The sequence below is a fragment of the Arvicola amphibius genome, chromosome 11 (genome assembly GCF_903992535.2).
Source record: "Arvicola amphibius chromosome 11, mArvAmp1.2, whole genome shotgun sequence".
Classification (NCBI taxonomy): Eukaryota; Metazoa; Chordata; class Mammalia; order Rodentia; family Cricetidae; genus Arvicola; species Arvicola amphibius.
The window spans coordinates 50,003,881-50,024,314 of record NC_052057.2 but is presented as its reverse complement, the minus strand read 5'-3'; the positions used below and the strand labels follow the sequence as shown (position 1 = coordinate 50,024,314).

The following is a 20,434-nucleotide window of genomic DNA, read 5'->3' as shown; positions in this document are numbered from 1 at the left end:
CATGTATTTTCTAGGGAAAACCTGTTTGATGGAAAATAATCCTACATTTAGCCTTTTTTTCAGCACAAGTGATTTAATTCTCTTTTATATCCTGCTTCCTACAAAACTTTAAAATAATTTTTAGTATTAATAGTAATAATGAGCATCCCAATTTGCATCTTTTCCTTTGTAAGGAATATCTTTATAGCTTTAATATTAGCTGTATCTTTAGTTTGCATTTTAACCAGAAAAATTATTTGTCATTATAATACTAGGAATGTTAATATCAATAAGTTTTTCCAACTACTGGAACTCTGTAGTATTAGCCCATTACTTAATAAGATTTAATTGTTTGGAAACTCTCCTTGCTTTTCTGAGTAGAACCATTGATGGTGTTAGCATGAATACATAGCATCCCTGGTTTCTAGGAAGTACTTTTCTTTTAGTTAAATAATATTTAATAGGGGTATTTTCTTATGATATTGTAATAAATTACTTTCTTATTGATTACTATTCCATTGACATAGTGTCAACTAAGTAATGGCTAAAAATCACCACTGAAACTATTTACTTATTTGTTTGTTCGTTTGGTTTCTTATTTTGTAGGTGACATCTCATGTCACAGTGCTTGTGCCAGGGTCAAAGGAAAACTCCAGAAGTCAGTTAGGACCTTGTACCGTGTGAAGCTGGGGACTCTCCGAGCTCGAGCACTCTTACTGCTGAGGCAGAACGTACACAGTGGAGATTTCCAAAAGTGAAGGTATCAAGCTGTGAGTGAATCTCTTATCTCAGGTTTGCTTAATAATTCACAGAGGCAAGCTGAAGCTGGAGCTAGTTAATGCATAACCACACAGTCTGCTCAGCAGAACATGAACAAATACTGCCTCAAGTCTGTGTATATTTTCACAGTGGCCTGTGATAGCTAATATTTCCAACTATGCTTTGCTACTTTCTTGGCTATTCCATCCCAGGTCATTAGTTTCAGCCCCAAAGGGCAACCGATCATTCCTTCACTGCCTTCCTTCCACTTTTCTCCCACCTTTACTCCATTTGGTAGAAGTTTTATTTAAATCTCAGTCCTGTGGGTGCCTACAAAGACAAGAGAAGGCGCTTTCGTTCCTGTGGCTGGAGTTACAAGCTGCTGTGGGCTGACCTGTATGGGTGCTAGGGATCAAATGCCCTTTCTCTGCATTGGTGCCAACTGCTCCGTACTGCTCAGCCACCGCTCAAGGTACACCTGCTCATTCTCACATTCCTTTTTCTATAGTTTCCACTGGGAACGTTCCATGTTTTTGTGCTCTGGGATTTTAACTATGTTTATTTTTCATCTTTCTTAATCACAGTGTCCCTTTTCCTATGACATCTTTCTTTATTTTTCATGGAAAAATTTCCATGTTTAATGTAAAAGGCTCAAAGCATTGGATTATTTACATGTGGGTTAGAAAAGATGGCAGCGCCCAAGGTCTTCCTGAGGGGCTGTGAGAAGACAGTTCATTTAAACCCCATTAAACAGAGGCTTCCCGTTTCCAAGGAGGAGCTCACAATAGGCGCCATATCCAGGCCCGTGATGCACGAGCACCAGCTTCAGATCAGGTCAGCCACATTCATGGGCATCTCATCTGTCTGGGTGGAGTAGTACTGTTCTATGTCCCTGAGGATGCGGATGTCATCATTCTTCACAAAATTGATGGCCACACCTTTGCAGCCGTATCGCCCTGATCTCCCGATTCTGTGAATGTACATCTTTCATGCTTACATTACTTCCAAGACTTTGTCACTACATTATGACCAGCTACAAAATACTAGTGTCATCTTCATTTTGTTATTCCTTAGATACAATCTATTTTATGTAAAACACCTTTTTAGTTACAACCACTCATTAAATGAAAGCTTTTAGAGTCTCCATTTCAAATTTGTTCAGTTCCAGACACTTCTAAATGTTCTATAGCTTCAAATATAGAGAAGGTAAGTTAGGTTTTTTTATAAGTTGTGCTTAGCAAGCACACATACTACCCATAATATTTCATTGTCATAATGGCAACATTCTAGATTGACCCCACTGATTGCATCTCAAGACATGACTCAGGCTCACCTGCAGCACAAACCATGGTAGAATTCATGCTACAGTAACCTCCATATAGATTTATTTCTCTCCAGAACTATTAAGTGGAAATTCAAAGGCTGACATATGCATTCCAGCCTCCAGGGAGACCTGCTCTAAAACTCTTTAACAGTTGCTTCTCTAATCCGGGAAAAAAAGTCTTTTTAACCATTCTTGTTATCATAGACCTCCCACAAATTCCCACAGATGTTCATTTGATTCTTTCCATTCACTAGAAGCAGTAAGGCAAGTCAAAGTGGGAGAGACACAAGAGTACACACAGGGCAACACTGCACCTGGGCAATCAGAGGACTGATGGCCATCGGGAGAGGTGGAACTCCATGGTTAAAGAAATATAGATTTAATTCCCACATCCTTTGGTAAATTTTATTTACAGTCCTGAAGAAGAAAGGAGAAGATAATTTAAAAAGATTGTAAAATACCATGATTGCGACAACTTTCTCACCTAATACACTAACATGCTTTACACTATGTTTGGGTTACCTATGAAAATCCAAAGTACAGAAACATTGCAAGGGATTCTAACTTTGCAATATAAATACCCTGAACTTTTTAAAATTTTATTAAGTTTATGTTTGAGTGATAACAGCTTATGCACAGAGCGATGGGGTCTGGAACTTAACAGAAGGTATCAACTGGGCCACCACCTACTGTGAGAATTCTAAACTGTATTGAAATTGCTATGCAGGGGTTTCATATGATGCTAAAGGATATACCTAGCTTGAATAGTGCCTAATGAACCATAGGGAAAAATTATAAGGATTTTGAAGGCAAGTCTGAGCTGAAAGAATCCAGTGGTTTTAATATCACATAACATTTTCAAGCTGACACCACTGTAATAACTTGTGGATCACAGTAAACCAGGCAAATAATTCAGCTAAAGTTATATGTTTATGTTGATACAGTAAATACAATTCAAACAGCACCATAATAATAGTGCATCTTGAAATCTGTTACCAACAAAACAAAGCATATAATTATGTACTTATGCTGGTTACCACTAGACAATAGAACAATGTAAGTAAAGAATACAAATACTCAGAGAACAGGATTAGATTGCATTATAAAGGAAGCAAGTCCATCATGCCTCGTATGTGAAATGGAAGCATTGGTTACAACAAAATTAGCGGAGGAGCAACTTTGAAAGATGCGGGTTGAAAGTGTTGAAAAGACTGTAAGTGCAGGAAAAGTCTGCAACTTGAACTCAGGACCACTGTATTTGCCAATAAACGTGTGCTGACTAGTTTTTGTTTGTTGGTTGGTTGGTTGGTTGGTTGGTTGGTTGGTTTTTCGAGACAGGGTTTCTTTGTAGCTTTGGGGCCTGTCCTGGAACTAGATCTTGTAGACCAGGCTGTCTTCAAACTCACAGAGATCTGCCTGCCTCTGTCTCCTGAGTGCTGTTGTGCACCACCACTTCCCCCGCATGTGCTGGCTAGTTTTATGTCAAGTTGACACATGCTAGAGCCATATTGGAAGAGTAAACTTCAGTTGAGAAAATGTCCCACTAGCTTGGCCTGTGGACAAGCCTCAGGAGCCTTTTCTTGACTGATGATTAATGTGTGGGTAGCCCAACTCACTGTAAGCAATGCCAACTCTGAGCCGTTGGTCCTGGATACTATGTAAAAGTAGGCCAAGCAAGTCATGAGAAGCATGCGAATAAGCAGCATTCCTCTATAGTTTTTCCATCAGTTCCTGGCCCCAAGTTCTCGCCTTCAATTCCTGCCTAACTTCCTCAGCTGATGGACCATGATATGGACGTGTAAGCCACAGTAAACCATGTCCTCTCAATATTGTTTTTGTTTAAAACAATGTAATTTCTAACTATAACACCTCACAACTTCCTATTATTAATATTGAACAATTTTCTATTTTAGTTTTGTGCGCCATTTAAAATATTTTGATATTATAATACCATTACATCATTTCCCTTTCCTTTTTCTCCCCCAAAGCCCTCTGAGGTACCCTCATCCTTTGCCCTCATTCAAACTCATGGCCTCTTGTTCTTTACCTTTTTTTTAACTACTAGTTCTCATTGTGACCTTCAGTTAGACATTCAACCATCAATTTGATTCTTATTATTCTATAACATCATGATTCAAAATCCAGTGAAATGATTAAATAATCAAATATCGGTTAACAAAAGCTCAATTATATTGAACTAGGAGCTTCCTGAAATATTCAATAAAACAATAGCATATTAAATAAAAAAAGCTCCTACATGGATCGTAATCAGTTGACAGCCCTGAAGGAACATGACTGGCACAGAGGAATCATCCAACACCACAATTAGTGCTGCTATTACAGAGAATCAGAGACTTGATGGCTTACAATCAACAGAAGTTGGTTGCTCTGTCTGTCTTAGGAGACCAGAAGACAGGACTGTCGGATACTAGTGTCCTCACACCCTCATGCTCTGCCTCATGATCCTACTAGATGATCCATAGGAGATGATTGTGATCTCATGATTTGCTTTATAAAAGTGATTACATGAAGAAACATACTGTTACTATTGTCTGTCATATTCCCGTTACATGGCATTAATTTGCAAACCTCACAAGAGAGATATTTATATTTTTCATCACTGTATTTAGAAGGATGAATATAGAAATCATAGTGTTCTTTCAAATTAAGTTGACTTCTAACTCTGGCCTCTACATTCATGTACACACACACAGACACACGCATTCAGACTTGCAAGCAAATTTACACACACACAGGAAAGGAGGGAGAGAGGGAGGAAAGAAAAGAGGGAAGGAGACTCTAAAGAGAAAGAAACCTCTTAGCATTTAATTAAGTGATAATGACCCTGATCATAAAACTCATAAAGATTTTCATGATCATGCTTTATTAATCATATACTTTTCTGTGTTTTGCAGCATCCAAATAGTAAAATGGCTGTCTGATACAGATGTCTAATATAAAATGTGTGGCATTTCCCAGACAATCATCAAAATAACAGTAGTGGTGGAGATCAGGCTGTGGAGAACTCAGAGAAATTGTCAGGAAACAGGAACTACTGATGTGGCTGCAGCATCAGAACCATGATGTTAACTGAAAAGCGCAGGGGTAACGAGAATGGAGGAATGAATGGCTTGATTATCTGTCTGTGCTGCTCTGTTGTTTACATCGATGGTGATTTATCTGTTGGCACACATGTGAAAGAAAGAGGGCTGGCCAATGACCACAAGCAATGAAATAACAAAACACAAGGGAAGAACACGGGTGTCTATCAGGGTGGGTCGGAGAGCAATTAAAGTTCACGTTTGGAATAACAGGGTACATTTATTTCTCCCACTTATTTTGGCTGTTTTCAACATTATTTAGAAATATTTTCCTTTTCAGAACAGTCCATCCGATACATAATGTAAGTAACAAGTGCAGCTTTCTAATGGGGATCAAATTTGACAATCCAGAGGAAGAAGAAGGTGGTTATTTCACCAGACAGCATTAACAAAGGAATCATCCTCTGTTGTCCTTCCCTTTCTGGCCATCACAGGTCTTTTATACATAAGATCCAAAGTAAGCCATCAATGTCTGTAACAGTTCTTGAAGGACTCTGTGCCGAAAGCTTTGTATTGCTACCCTGTCAGTTACCACACCGCTTTTATAAAGTTCTTCACATATTTTCAGGGTTTCGTTTTTATTAAGGAGCTTCCACGTGGACAAAATGGAAGACTTTATCTATTATGAGACTTAGGGTAACGCTATGAGGTTTGAAAATTCAAATGTTTTACTTGAATATAAATAGAAAAATATGACTTCTATATAGATTGCTATATGACCTATATCATTTTAAATACAGCACAAAATTGATTCTTAGTCGAATTATTCCAAAAAACAATAAAAAAGTGATGTGAGTCTCATGACTAAAAATCTCACTCAAGATAAATATAAATTATTACATAATTCAGTTATTTGCTTTACAAATCCTCATTAACTGGGTATCTTCTCCTAAATGCAGGCATCTTAAATGAGACACAAGGGAAAATCTGAACGTTATGTGACACTCTCTTGCTAATTATCTTCTTTGATTTCTGGAGTACATTCATGAGGCTACCAGTAATAGATTTTCTAAAGCAGAAATGATTCTCTGAACGTGTTTGCTAGCTAGTAAAATGAAGACTCTACCCTCATAGGAACAAAACTGAACAGCTCCCCATGTATTAAAACAGTGAGCCACAGATACAACAAAAAGGTAAATAATTAATTAAGAAAGCATGTGTTTTAAAGTTGCTTGTAAATTTTACACAAATTATGGAGACAAATCTGGCATCATATGAATGATACCTTTCTTTATCTGTAATTTGCTTATGGTGTGAGCATTTCACCAAAACACTGATGCTTGGTTAAAATTTCCTGATCTTCAAAGAATTCAGTGTATAATCTGTAGTTCAGACATATAATCATTATCAAAATGCAAAATACTCTAAATTCCCAAGTGAAAAGCTTAAACTTTATATCATTTAACAAAATGGGGGAGGCCTTAGCATTGAGTGGGCAATGGAGACTACACTGGCGAACACAAGGTGAGTGTCAGACAAAATATATTCTGAACAGTGGCTGATTTACGTGCTCCCTATAACAAATCTTCACATTTAAGGATCTGGAGAATAAGCTCATCCTGAATTTGAGATGAAACATTAATCCAATATAAGATACTCTTAAAAAATGTGGAAGAGAACACAATATCCTGTCCCTAAGGTATTTGCAAGTGACTGCTGCAGAGGGGAAAATGAATTTTTTTCAATGGAGTGTCACACTGGGAGTATCAATCCAAGGCAAGCCCCAGGGCCAGCATGTGGTTGGCCAATACAAATCAGAAGCCATGCTGTTTGCTCCTTTGTTTCTTTTCTTTTAGTTTTTTTTTGGGGGGGGGGCGGGAGCAGAGGGATGTACTTGTTTCATTCTCTCTCTCCCTTTTCCTCTCTTTTTAGGTTGTTTGATTTTCACTTTGAATGATGATTTGATTAATTTTTTATGTATCTTTCTTTTTGATGAGAGTGAAAAGAAGAAGAAAAGAAGGAATGAAGTGGGGTGTGTAAGAAATGGGAAGGATCTTGGAATAGTCGGGTGGGGATAGAATTGATCCTAATAAAGTGCTTTTCACTAAATTGCTTAAAAAGAAATATTTAGAACACAAGTGATGAGATGAAATAGAAAGAACTAAGTCAAAACAATAATTTCAAGCAATTTGTTACAGATAGGAGTAAGAGAAATGGGACTCTGGGCTTTGTTTTTGTTTTGTTTTGTTTGATGTGGAGGGACCTCCAGATAATTGTGAATGTAAATTTTATGATTCTCTTGAAGAAATTATTTGTACAAAGTATAATACTAGATTATATGGAATTCAATAAAATTCACAAAATCTTATGGATAAGAAAATAAATCGCACTTCAAAATTATGAAAGATACATATAACTGAGCAAGAAATGAATAAGAAATACTGAATACTAAAAAAAAAAAAAAAAAAACCGAAATACTGAATACTACAAGAACGATTTTAACCCAATAGCTATTAAAGTGTATATGTGTTAAAAGACAAGGTCATTGGAAACAAGAAATTGGTTATTTTAGATTTTAGACTAGAGGACAACTTGTGTGGAACTAGGGAAAAGGGGGGATTACATTGGGAGCCTGCCTTTGACAAGATTAAGAGTGAACCAAATGGAGTTTCCTTATCTTTGCAATTAAAAGTGTCTACAGACAAGGTATTCTTTAATAAAGTAGATTTATTATACATAATCTTAACGTCACATTAACAAGAGAAATACAAAGTAACTACCAAAGGAAAAGTATTTGGTAACAAAAGAATAATAAAACCTGAACCTCTAAAATGGAGGCTTTTGCAGTATTTGGGGATTTCCAGAGTAATATCCTAAAACTCAGGAAATTTTAGCACAATTATCTAAATAGGACATAAATATTCTCAAAGAATGATTCTTTAGGTTTCCAAATCCAGATTATGAGAGCTAACAAATATAGAGAAAAATATTTGCATGTAGAAAATTGCATTAATAACATAAACCTTTCATCTGAGTTTCACCTTTCCCATCTGTAATGTTCTATGTGGTAATTTTGTGGTATTTAATTATATAACTATAGCTTTTCTTTGAAGTCTTTTACATAGATTTATTTTTGAAGATATTGTGAAGGTGTTATTTATGACTTAGTTGTAAAGTCATTTTAAAATTAGACACTAGAGCAGTTTTGAGAACCCAGTGTGTCACTCTTGGTTCTTAAATTGATGCCACGACATACATTTGTACATAAAGCTATTATTTAAAACTTGGGCACTAGTTTCAGAAGTTACATAAAATAGCATTACAGCTAAACACATGAGTCCTCTTCTGTCTAACGATTGGTAGTTTCAATTATGCTATACTGTATTTACTCACAAGAAATTCATTTGAAGAGCAAACTTTTCCATTTTTTCTTATTAGGACAAATCATGCTGTTCTTAAATTATGCAAAAGTTTACGGTCAGCTAAAATTTCCATTCACAGATCTCAACACCTTCTTCACAGAATTTTCCTTAACTGGCTCCTCCTTTATCTGTATCACATATATTTGAATACTTAGACTCCAAAAGTTATGGCTTATTTTGGAAACAATGTATTTATAATACTAAGTAGAAATAACACTCTAATAAATATAAAAAAATAAAATCTGAGCTGTACTAGAAGTCCAAAATAAATGTACTCAAAATGATGTTTAAGTACTGTTGCCAGGGCTTTTTGAGATTCTGAGGGATCTTCTCTGAATGATGTTTCTAGCACTGATAACAGAGAAAGAGTAAAATCTATCTACTCCAAGTGCATCAAATGTTGTTTTGAAGCTTGAATCATTGTTCACTGGCTAAGCTAGGTTGGCAGCCTTTGGAGGTAGAGTCTCTGTGGGTAATTAGGTTTATATCTGGAGGATAGCAGAACACTCATAGGAAGAATAAGGTAGAAAAAAATGTAATCCACACTGTAAGGACCCAGCAAGGTGCCATTGTCAAATCAAAAACAGAGCCCTCCCCCCCCCCCCCATGATCTTACTCTGCCAGTGCCTTGATGGTGGCTTTCTCAGACCTATGAATAACAGATATCTAAGGCTTAAAGCATCAACTTAAAGTTTGATATAGTAGCCCAAGTTAACTGAAGCAGTTCCTAAGAAGCCTCTTGTCCAAAGCATCTTCCACTCACTCACCTCCTCTCACAGAAGATTGCTTGTAAAACACAATATAAGGGAAGATAACAATGTATCAGTAACCCAGTGTATTGATTCTCAGTCTATGGTGTTCCAGACAAGCCCAGTTAATGGAGATATTCTCACAGGAGTCAAAGACTAAAACCCAAGATCCCGTTGGCTGCCTCTATATAATTATTTTAAAGAAGAAAGTACAAGTGAGATCACACACAGACACACAAACACACACACAAATTCCTTCCCATTTGTACTATAAATCCATCATTGTGCATGTATTTAGCTTAGTTTACTGAGAAGAAATTTAACATTAGTTTATGGCAATGAATTATAATGCAGAACAGCAAATGGGGGTAGAGAGTGGTTAGTCAGGAAATAAAAGAAGTGCAGGAAACAAGAGACAGAGCGAAAACGAATTAAGCCTTCAACTTCAATGGTTCTTGCTGCCTCATTGTTTTACTGCTTTTTTTAACAGAGCCACAGAATAGGAGAGGAAGCCTTATCCTAGTTCATAGAAAGAAAAAATTATTAATACGTTTTAAGGAGAATAATCTAAGATATATTTGTGTTATACATTATGCATGATTAAATTTAATTTTATTAGATATTACATTTTCACACAATTCTCAACATATACATTTTATTTCCTTCAAGGAAACCAGTATTTCTCTATTACTCAATCTTAGGCTAATTATCTGTTCAGTTTATTTTTCATAAGCATCTTAGTATTATTTGTAATTGTGTGGACCTTTGTGCATGTGTGTAGGATGGTGCATGGGCACCTGTATGGGCATACATGTGAGACCAGAAGTCAATCTCCGATGTCATTTCTCAATGTCTGTTTACTCTGTTGACGGAGACTGTCTCTTATTGGCCTGGAACTCACAGCATAGGCAGAGCTTATTGGTCACTGAACTACAGGGGCCTTCTGTTTTCTAGTCCCCAGCGCTGGGATTACAAGCATCCCCTTAGGAATTTAAAAAGTGCTGGGGAATCAACTCAAGTCCTCATATTTGCATGCAAGTACTTTTCTGACTAAGCTATCATCCCCAAACTGAATATTTTTAATTTTCCTAGGAATATTTTTCCATATATTGTGTATACAGATATCTCTTTCACTTTCAGTATTAATGATCTATGCAAGTAAAAAACTGGCAAATAACAATTTAGTCCTTACTGCTAAGATATTACTTTGATTTGATTCTATTTTTAAATGCTGATAAAAATGTTCAAAAGTCTTTAGTAAAATATTTACAGTAAGAAATATAAATATTTTATTAGAAATGGAAATACAGTTATTTTTAATAAAATAATATGCCTGAGTCTCTGCAAAATATGTTAATAGGCATTAACAGAAATATATAAAGATGCCAAGTGAATTATACAGTTTTGAATATGGGAAATTTTGAAATCATCTTAATGATACTGGGATTATAAATTACTCTGAAAATATAATGAATTATATATACCTTGTCTCTTATTAAATATACATGAATATAGAAGTCTTCATTCTGGGTCCATGTAGTCCATGAATGGTATCTGGAAGCCAATTTTCTCTGTACTACTCAAATACTAAAATTCATATATAGTAAGCAAATATTTTATTTAGCAGCCGTAATTTACTTCTTTCAATTAAATGATTAACAAACCTGAAAGTTTGAGACCAATGTATTGTGTTTATACTAAATTTATTTTGTTATATTTTAGGTTAGGCATTTTATAGAAAGTAGGTTGACACTAAAGACTAAAAGTATTCTTAAAATACACTGGATGATGCTGGAATTTTTTTCTCTATTGTGAATTTCAACAAGTCAGTCATTACTGCCCTCCCGGCAGTTGAATAAGATGTCCTTGTCAGAAAAGATCACATCATCCAAGACAGGTGCTCCTTGCTTCTACTGATAGAAATAGGACACTTGTAAAATATTAAAAGTATTTTTAAAAAACTGTGTTGCAAAGTCCTTCGTTTATGCACATTGTCCGTCAAGGTTATTTTTCTAACTTAAGTGTTCACCTTAATAATGCTTTTACACATGTATAGATTGCCCTTACACCCAGAATCTCAATACAATCTCTTGAGGCCAAATCTTTCCATAACAAGTCATTCCCTCAAAATGCCTGTACTGGTATCACATGTTTTTTGTCCCACTGAACATTCTTGGTTGCTTTGCTATTCACTGGCTGCTACACAACCTGTCATTTTGGCAGGAAGAAGGGCCAGGAAACCCCATACTACCTTCTTGCCAGCTATGCAAGTATTTTAACTGTGCACATTAATTATCAGTAGTGGAGAGAAGAGTAGAAAGGAGTTGATAATTAGTCTTCATGTAGAAGCAAAACAAGTATGAGACCCTGGTACTTTCTCAGAACCATCTCTGGTAAAATGTGACTAACAACTATGAAATGTGCTCATCTTCAGTCTGCTGAGTGGGCACATAGTCTTGACTACATGGGTGCATATGTGTAGAGATGAGATGAAAGCAACATTTAGACATCTATTATATAAAATATGTAGCTGTCCTTACAAGTCTACAGCAACCAGTGGTCTGGAAATATGACTTATGCCTGCTCAGAAAAATAGACACCACTCTGTTTAATGTTAACTGGGAATGTACGATGAGTTGATACTTGACATACTTCAGAAGTTCTAGTTATGTCAATAAATTTTTGCTCAAGGGAAGTCTTATCCTGAATACTCTCTCCGTTTATTTGGTCAGAGGATGAAGCAGATTTTACTTACTCTACTTAAATGTTTCTTTTTCCAAACAGGGCAAATAAATATAACATTAAAACTTAGAATGGTCATTTAAATTCCAAGAACCAGTATCCGATGCTTACCAGACTATCCTACTTTTTAAAAGTATACATTTTATTTTTTTTTTTTTTTTTTTTTTTTTTTTTTTTTTTTTTTTTTTTTTTTTTTTTTTTTTTTTTTTTTTTTTTTTTTTTTTTGGTTTTTCGAGACAGGGTATGCTTAAGTACCATGTCTACTCCTTGTTCAAATCACAAAAGTAGCAAAAGTCCACTTTGTTTTATAGAGTAACACACATACGTAGACACACACACACACACACACACACAAACATCAATGGAGAAAGTTACAATATGGTTAGAAGACAATCTTTGCTAACAGGTAGATCTTGAAGACTAAAACAAAAACTTAAGTTTTAAAATTTCGATTATACATTGCAATGTTTAAAAATGCCTGCATAAAATCTTTTTGTACAATGTATCTATGATGTATGGAAAAGTTCCAGCCGACGCTGAACTAAGTTTTAATGTTATATTTATTTGCCCTGTTTGGAAAAAGAAACATTTAAGTAGAGTAAGTAACACACACAAAGCTGAAGTACGACTACAGGATGAAGTCAGCCTCTGTTACATAGAAAAATTCTGTCTCAACCTCCATCCCTGAAAACAAAAGTGTACACATGGTTCTCTTCTTTGTCTCTTTATTTCCTGACAATTTATTCCCACAGTCATTCCCACCTAGAGAACTCCTTTATCACAGATCTACAGACAATGGACTGAGACCCAGACACCTGTGAACTGAAATAAACCAACATAAACTGATTATTACAGATATTCTGTCAAAGGGATGAAACACTAACTGACCCAATAGCAAATTCACTTGGTACTATTAAATATAAATATGAACCTACGTTAATGTTCTAACTTGAGTTTCCATTTCCTGAAAATGTCAGCAGAAGGATCCTATACTTAATGCTGAGGAACATGAATATATGAAAGACAGCTGTGGGTTTAAGGCCTGACTTTTCCATTTAATACCTATATTGCCTAACAGAACCTATTGTGGAAGGGGGAATAAAGGATCATTCTCACACAATGGTTGTAACTATTAAATCATGCCATATACTACTGCTTATAGTAATCTCCATCTTTAATAAAAGTTCTGCTAGTACTAGCTATGCTATGCTTGTTGTCATTCATAATCATAATCATTATCTTTGTGGGTGAATTTCTACTTAATCTTAGCAAAAATGTAATGATTTGAGGATGAAAAATAGGGAATATTCACATCTAAAATACAGTCAAAAAGTCCATTGCATTTCATACAGTTTTAAGAGATGTTAAAGTCATGAGGTGGGCATGCTTGGTTACACCTCAAATCTTAGCTCTTGGCTTGTGAGTTAGTTAAATGCTGGCCTGGACTTCATTTAATAGAGGAAGAAGGAAAACAAGAAGGAAGGGTATGAACAGAAAGAGAGAGAGAACCAAATCGCACTTAGTAGTACATAAATATATCTTAAATATTATTTTTCTTAAGTCTTTATTTCTAAAATAGAAATAATCATCAAAAATACCACTAGACATTTTTTTTTTATAAAACAAGATGCATGTTTCTTTTTGCTTTATTTTGCTTTGTTTTGTTTGTTATGGAGCTGAGGCTTAGCCCCAGGGATGTGTTCATGTGTTCATGATAAACAAGTATCACTGAGCAATATCCCAGATCTTGATGAATTTTTATCTTTAAGAAAAAGTCTCAATAGGTTTATTAACCTGGCCTTGAACTAACTGTAGCTCAGACAAGTCCTGAGCTTTAATTCTCCTGCCTCAGTTTCCAGGATAATTGGGATCACAGGTAAGCACCACCAAGCCAATCAAGGTAACATACCTCTTAACTCAAATGTGTATCTAGTCTGCAGAAAGAAGGTCAGATATTATTTTTAAGCCATCAAACATTTCTGTTGCTGAAATACAACAGCAAAGTGTTTATTGTGTCCACTCTATCTTTGCTTCCTTTGGAATTCTTCATTTTGAGCCTATGTACAATTTTACCCTGGTTCTAGAACAAGAAAGAAAACACTTTTGACAAAAGATGCTGAAGATCAATAGCTATTTCCCAAAGTTTATAGCATAATTAAAATGTGTAGCAGGAATAATTTTCTCTTCAAACCCTAAGGCAAAGCCTAGAATTATTGACTGAGTCAATGTTTTGTGATGGAACATGTTTTATTATGTTTATGGATAATATAAAGTTTATGTCCTTTACATGCAATTTGTTAAGTTAGAAACACTAGGGAGGAACTTCACATCAGCAGAACTTCCATTGTCTAAAAACCTCTTCCAGGTGTAGTTAGTAAAGATAAATCTGTACTGTTTAATAATTGCATATGGTCACCTAAAATTCAAAGTGAAGGCTAACGGTCAAAATATTCTTGAATTTAGTGGAACCCGTTCATTTCAAATTACTTCTTCAGGGCTTTATCACCTCTAATGAAAATGTCAGGAATGTGTGTATGATGGAAATATCATAAGGTGGTGAATGGAGATGGGACAAATGGAATTAGGATGAGCTCTAACAGAAAGCTGTGTGCACAGTGACTGCTATAGGGAGCGCTGAGAATGCAGCCATATCACCTACAGAATGGACTGTTCAAAACATTATTCTTTCTATTGGTAAGATTTAGTAGCTGCTAATTTTTCCATGCCGGTAAATGTCAAATATTTGTAAAATTTACCTAGAGTGTTATGATTTTCTTCTTTGCTGGGTCATTTAATAATTATAATAATAGTACACAAGGAAATTATAGTGATCAAGAGGCAAGCAAAACTACATCTTCATTGAATTATAGCTCTTTCCATTAGTGGTAATTAATTAAAGTTTTAGTTTTTTTAATTTACTTTTTACATTTTTATATGTAGGTTACATATTAAAATTTAATTTTTGCTTATCATTTTCTTAAAATATACAAATTCTGCCTATTTAGAAGTCCAGTACTTATCACCTCATCCCACTAGATAAGCAAAAATGTCATCCTCAGAAAGAAGAGGGAAGAAAATGGGTAGTGTCTAGAGAAAGAAAGAATATATCACTTGCAGAAAAGATGTAGAGGGTGGAAGTGCATTAGGAAGAAACTTATTCTTGGATAGTCAAGAATGAAAATCTAGTTAAACAATAGCAAACTCTGAAACCTAGAAGCTTCTTGAGTTCTCCCCTTTCTTGTTTGTCATTATAGAAGAAAACCTGAAAAAATACAATGTAGTACAGAATCACTTCCAACACAGTATAATGGCAGCATGGTAGAAGCCAAGGTCAATTCTGCAATGGAAGTTCTCAAGTTCCTACATTCAGGCTATGTGACTAGATATGACTTCATGATCACAGCAGGTTTTCTAGAAGGTGGCTGTTAAGATTAAAACTGCAAGTTATTCTGTTTACTCTAAGACACCCCAGAGCAGATGCTACAGAAAACACATCAGCTCAGAGGCTAACTGTGTTTAAAATTTGTTCCCTTGACAGGCCTGGTGGTACACACCTGTGATTCCAATCATCCTGGAGGCTGAGGCAGAAGAATCATACTTCAGGGCTACCTGAGTTACACAATGAGTTTATGGCCAGGCTAAAATAAATAAAGAAATACCTCAAAACTCAAGCAGGCTTTAGGAGGTAGAATTCAAGACACATGAGCTATCATGGACCTCATTGCTGCTGTTACCACTATCATCTCCAGGTGTAGGCTCTCCTTGGACAGGACTCCTTAGAACCAAGAAGCATGCTCCATGGAGTCTCCTGGTCACCCGCCTTCCTTGGTACCATCTACTTTCTCAACCCATCTGCTGTCTGTGAGAGATGCTTCTTCAGACTATATGCATCTTCTCCATCTGCATGGTACGTGGTTCTACTTGGTTTGGAAATCAGGGTGTTAGAATCAAGGTAAAAGGCTGCCCAGTTGCTCTTACTTGTATGCAGAGAGAAATACCTATCACTGAATTCCCCAATAATGCCCCATAAAACCTAATCCATCAGAATCAGAGCCAGACCAAAGCAGTGGGGTGATATGTCCACAAGGAACATCATCAAAATCCTCCTCCATTCTGAATAGGGGATGGCTCATTCTCTTGCCTTCCTGTCCTCAGCAATATAGAATAGCTGGGGCCAATAAAAGTCATGACAGCATTAGAAATTCACCTGCTAGTTCTTGTGAGGTCTAAGAGAGTTTCAGTGTGTGCATTCATTGGGCCACCTGACCAAGCAAGGCTGATGTTCCTGTTGGTGGGTCTTTAAAAGTCTGTCAGACTGAGGCACTAGAGAGGATGACATCAAGGACAAGCAGCAATGCAACTGTTTGCAAAAATCTGAGCTACCCACACAGGGCTCATACAAGAGGAGAAAGATCTCCCACTAGCTTCCATTTCTTTTCAACAATGATGTACAGAATCTCATTCATCTTCTTGCCATGGGTCTCAGTCATGCCTGAGCCGTTGCATAGGTGTGAAAGCCTAGAGATCTCCTTGATCAAGGCTTCACTGTTGGGCTCTGCAAACGCTTCAACAGGCCTACAAATCCCAATTACCTGGTCCTATTGGCAGCACACAGCATTCTATGCAGCATAATTATGTTCTAGTGTGTGATGTTTTCATTATTAGTGAGGAAATAATGGAATGACACCAATCTGACATTAGTTAACATTTCCTGAAAAACCTTAAAACCTGCGAACAGATCAACACTGATTCCACTTTGTTTTCCTTCCTTCAGGCAGAGTCAAATGGAAGTGGCCCTCAGCATTCCAAATTCCAAAATCTGTCAATCTCATTCTGGATAGTATATAGTAGATAGTCAATATGATTGCTATTGCAATGCTTCACAAATGGGATATTGCTATAAAAATTTATTACCAGGGAAGTAGAGAGAAACCAATGTTTTCACAAATGCAGATGGATTTGTTTACATGCATTCTCTCTTCTAGTTAGATTCCAGAGTAGTAATATGTAGGTGCACATGCAGAGAAATCAATAGCAGGCATATCGTTCTCTCTCTCTGTCTCTCTGTCTCTCTGTCTCTCTCTCTCTCTCTGTCTCTATCTCTCTCTCTCTCTCTCTCACACACACACACATGTTCATCTCTATGAAACAGGGTGTAAGTTATGTCTCAGTACTCTTACACACCAGAGACTACCTCTGGGATCCTTCACTGCAATTGCAGCTGGACAATCCTTGTAATAATCCCGCTTGGAGTCAACGTCCTATGTGCATCCCACCAACCCCCTTGGGCTGCAGAAACTCATTGGCTACAAGGGTAGAAGACACAAGCCATTTGGGGGCTGTTCTCCCTCCCACTCTACTCTGTAATTTGAGGAAACTGGCATTCCACCCACCTCCTGCCTTACCTTACTGTTGTGATGGGACTGTCACCAGTGGTGGTACTGTCTCCATCACTGGATTTTATCTCCTATAGCAAACATTAATATAATTGCAATGGAATGCTACTGTGTATAGTTCATGTCCTCTTCTGCCTCTGAGATACCCCTTGTGTTTATTATCTAACCATAATTTGAGTTTTATTAAAGATAATTAATTAAAGATATTTAAACATGAGAGTCAGGAGAAAGAGGCATTCTGAAAGAAAGAAAAGCACATTCCAGAGCAAGAGCGGAGGTTTTCAAAACGTACCCCATTTGATTCTGGTTGTCCTTGAAATTCAGTTTTCCCATAACATACCAGCAGCCTCCAACAACTCCTGTTGTTATAACTGCCTTCTTTGTTCCCATTCTCTGACTGTAGCTAGTTCCCAGGGATCTATTATGTGACTTCTAAGTGCCTTAAAGTTTGCCTCTGTAGATGTGTCTCCTTCTGCAGCAATTCTGGTGAGTTTCAGATTATAGTCTGTCTCAAGCCCTGCATTAATTCTAGACTTGAACCACTCATCTCCCACCAAATCAAATCTTCTGCCATTTTATATTTTCATCTGTTCATACACAAACCCCTACTTTGCATTTCCCTGAGAACTCTGACACACGAATCTTTTCTCTCACCTCTGACCACATTGAAAATCCTCTCACTTCTGCTCAAACACTGACCATCTACCATCCTGAAATCACACAGTGTGAATCACTCCTGCCAATTGTGCAATCTCTGCCTTCAAAACGGTCAACACTTTAAACCCACCCTCGTTCTTGCACCATCATCACAAATTAAATCCTATCATTTACACCAGGATAGACCTCATCAGTGAAATGCTCTTATTTGAAGTGGCCACCTTATGTTTCTCTTTTCTAAATTGCATTCTCATCCTCCATCTCTGAATCAGTTAAAAATACTACGCTCTTTGTCAAAAAACAGAAACATTCGAGTTTACACTATTTTCCTCTTTCTGCATTCAACACAAGCAAAACTTTCATCTGGTTTCAGCTTTCTTTCAAGGACAGTTTCATTTACGTCCCAATGATGGTGACATGGATTCAGCTCTTCATTAAGATGAGATGCTGAAGACAAATTTTAAAATTAAAACAATGATGGTGAGACTGTCGTGGTGACAGAGGAACACAGTCGTGTGCCGAGCACTGCAAGTTGATCCTCACCTTCAGAACCTCCTAATAAGGAACATGCGGCTGATATACACAAAATAAATAATTATATGAATACATTTTCCAGAAAGCTAATGATTTGTCAGAAGTCAGAATCAGTTTCCTCATGGCTATCCAATCATGTGCAAAAGATCATAACAAAAGATTGACTAATGCTTCAATGCCTCAGAGTTGCCTGAAATGTGCTGTTTTTCAAAGATGAACATATGACATTTGTCCAGATGCCCATACCTACCCTGGACAAGTCTTGTAAATCTTCTATTGGTTGTATGACAACTGGCAACACCATCAACTCAGCCTTCTGTCTGTGCATTTGAAGACATTTGATTCTCTATCAGATTGTCTATGGGCCAAATTTTCCTCTCAGAGTTATTCATTCATTTATCTTGTTTTTCCACTTATAGTGGCTGTTTATGCTGGTAACCCCACCCAGTACCACTGTAGAGGAAAACTACAGTAGAGGGGAGGAACAGATTATCCAACCTTGAATTACAAATGACTACTGCAAATTCCCTGGAATCAAACACACTATACCACATACTCATCTTCAAAAACAGGCTCTTTCAATTTTAAGACAGTGTTTATTTCTCAATGGCATTTTAATTAAGACTTACATTTTTATTGACCATGATAAGTGCTGCTACTTTATGCTCAACTAATTTTCATGTTTGAATAAATGTAAATCGTAGAACTAACACTATGGATTTTATGTTTGCTTTTCTCTAAGCATATTGGAAGTGTTCTTTGTTAAAAAAAAAAAAACAGTGTTGGAGATAGTTCTAGGCAAAAGAAGACTACAATAAACATGCCAGATGTGGTCTTTCATCACAGGATAAAAGTTTAATGTAGAAAAATATACAGTGAACAAATTTTCGTGAAAAGAACATGTCTCATGGTGAAACATTAAGAGAAACAATATCACACAGTGGGACAGAGCCTGACAGCCTTAGCTTGGGCACCTTGTCATTGTATCCCTGAGGCACCACCTGGGAACTGAATGGCAATCAGAAAAGCAGAAGTTTCTGAAGGCACAACCAGTACATACAGGTCTCAGCATGGAATTAGTCAGCTTGCTGCATTTTTTTTTTTGAAGATGAGAGAAGGCTAAGACAGTTGTGAGTTTCACATAAGCCTTTGTACATTTAATTTCTGTCCCAAGGGGCATACAAACTAGTTCTTTCAACTTTTTATGAGATTATACTCTTATGCCAAAGCATATTTCATATAAAGAACATTTTTTAACTACAATATTCTGTGACCTATATCTCAGTATTACTACAGATGGTCACTAAATCTCATCACAGTACTTGGTTACATGCGATTTATTAGCTACTGAATTTTACATATACAGAAAAGATTTTTGTTTTTTTATATGCAAGTAAAAATTTCTGATCTGTAAAAACATGTTTTTCCAAAGAAATCTGTATAGGTAAAATAGAAAACTGAACAGAATAAAAATATAATCTTTGGAGAGTAAATACAGTGTTATTCCTATCAATTTTTCTTCTTTTATACCAGGATAAAATTTTTCATATGGACAATAAATACTTTGAGGCAGCAGTGCCACCTCACTACATCTGCAGGTCATAGGCCAATGGACTGCAACTCAACACCGAAGTTCTCTTCTGCATTACTGCTCTTTACCAACCCTCTCCAACAGTCTGCAGACGACTTTCAATCCAATGCAGAACTCCAGCAGAAAGCACCACTGAAGTGCTAGTATGCTTTTAATATCTAATAGATTGCTTTTTATATTCTCAAATTCCAATAAATGTGAAGAGTTAAGTTATTCAAATGCTTATTTTGTTCTTCACTG

General features: G+C 36.3%; 1 protein-coding gene and 1 long non-coding RNA gene across 3 annotated transcripts in view; one reads left to right on the top strand and one right to left on the bottom strand.

The window, feature by feature from the left end:
• The window catches only part of Naaladl2 (N-acetylated alpha-linked acidic dipeptidase like 2), an 883,574-nt gene that overhangs the window by 854,916 nt on the left and 8,224 nt on the right, over positions 1 to 20,434 (bottom strand). The gene's annotated exons all lie outside the window — the stretch shown is intronic.
• On the top strand, positions 947 to 20,349 carry LOC119826140. The gene is made up of 3 exons (XR_005287356.1): positions 947 to 1,210; positions 15,766 to 15,923; positions 20,137 to 20,349. It is a non-coding gene; the product is annotated as an uncharacterized LOC119826140 (long non-coding RNA).